Genomic DNA, 1,704 nt, shown 5'->3' on the forward strand with positions numbered 1-1,704 from the left:
CAGGGCAGGGTTGAGGCAGAGGAAGAAATAAATATAGATAGATGATAGATAGATAGATAGATGATAGATAGATATACGTCGATCGATCTATCTTATCTATATTTAATTTTTTTAAAAAATTAAATATAGATAAGATTCTATATTTATATATATAGATAGATTCTGATTCTAACATGTGGCCAAAGTTAGTGAGTACTGCTGTTTATTGTCTGCCAGTGTCTGTAAAGACATTCCCACCTGAGGTTTCACGTTTGAATTTCCTTCTCAGGAAAGGAAAAGCGATTCTAGGGAAACCTTGTATGTAATTCGCATCTCTCAATCCCCAAAACCTTATAAATTTTAAATTCTTCTTACTCCCAATACCTCTCAAACTGAGAAGACAGAATCAGTATGATGTTGAGAGCATCACATACCAAAGCTCGGACAGATTATAAACTCAGTCAGTAGGTCTCAACGGGGGCCATTCCCCTCCTCCCCCCAATTTGGCAATGTTTGGAGGCACTTTATTGGATGTCACAACTGGGGGCGTGCTACTGACCTCTAGTGGGCAAAGCGGGGTAAAGACTGGCGATGCGCCACGCCCAGGAAGGATAGTCCCCTAATGCAAAGAATTTTCTGATATGAAATGTCAACAGTGTTGGGGCACCTGGGTGGCTCAGTTGGTTAAGTGTCTGCCCTCGGCTCAGGTCATGATCCCAGGATCCTGGGAGTGGGCCCCGCATCGGGCTCTCTGCTCAGCTGGGAGCCCACTTCTCCCTCTCCCTGCACCTCCCCCTAGTTTTGTGCTTTCTCTCTCTATGTATCAAATAAATAAATAAATATCTTTTTTTTTAAGATTTTATTTATTTATTTGACACAGAGAGAGATCACAAATAGGCAGAAATCCAGACGGAGAGAGACAGGAAAGCAGGCTCCCCACTGAGCTGAGAGCCCCATGCTGGGCTCTATGCCAGGACCCTGAGATCACTACCTGAACTGAAGGCAGAAGCTTTGCGCAGTGGCAGTATCGTAGCCAATGAGGTTTATCCGAGGCGCGATTATTGCTAATTGAACTGAAGGCAGAGGTTTTAACCCACTGAGCCACCCAGGTGCCCCAATAAAAATCTTTTTTAAAACGTCAATAGTGATTTTTGGTTTTTGTTTTTTTATTTATTTGACAGAGAGAGAGAGATCACGAGTAGGCAAAGAAGCAGGCAGAGAGAGAGGGGGAAGTAGGCCCCCTGCCGAGCAGAAAGCCCAATGTGGGGCTCGATCCCAGGACCCTGAGATCATGACCTGAGCCGAAGGCAGAGGCTTAACCCACTGAGCCACCCAGGTGCCCCAAAAAAGTCAATAGTGTTGATCATATTTTCCAGTGTCCTTAAGTGCAGAATTTTTTATTTTATTTATAGTTCTTTTTAAAAATTTGTCAGAGAGGGAGAGGGCACAAGCAGGGGGCGCAGGAGGCAGAGGGAGAAGCAGACTCCCAACTGAGTAAAGAGCCTATTGTGGGGCTCCGTCCCAGGACCCTGAGATCATGACCGAGTGGAAGGCAGATGTTTAACCAACGGAGCCAACCAGGCATTGCAAGTCCAGAATTTTTTAATCCTTCATGTTCCCTGAAGAAATGAAGCCTAACATTCCCACTACTCTCTTTTTATTCGTTTAATACTAATGATTACAAAGTGCATAAAGAGAATCACTGAGGATCAAATTTAAGAGAGA

General features: G+C 44.0%; 1 pseudogene; it reads left to right on the forward strand.

Annotated features, from left to right (window-relative positions):
• The first annotated feature begins 986 nt into the window (after positions 1 to 986).
• LOC123947715 lies at positions 987 to 1,149 on the forward strand (annotated as a pseudogene).
• Positions 1,150 to 1,704: the final 555 nt, after the last annotated feature.

The sequence above is a fragment of the Meles meles genome, chromosome 7, assembly GCF_922984935.1.
Source record: "Meles meles chromosome 7, mMelMel3.1 paternal haplotype, whole genome shotgun sequence".
Classification (NCBI taxonomy): domain Eukaryota; kingdom Metazoa; phylum Chordata; class Mammalia; order Carnivora; family Mustelidae; genus Meles; species Meles meles.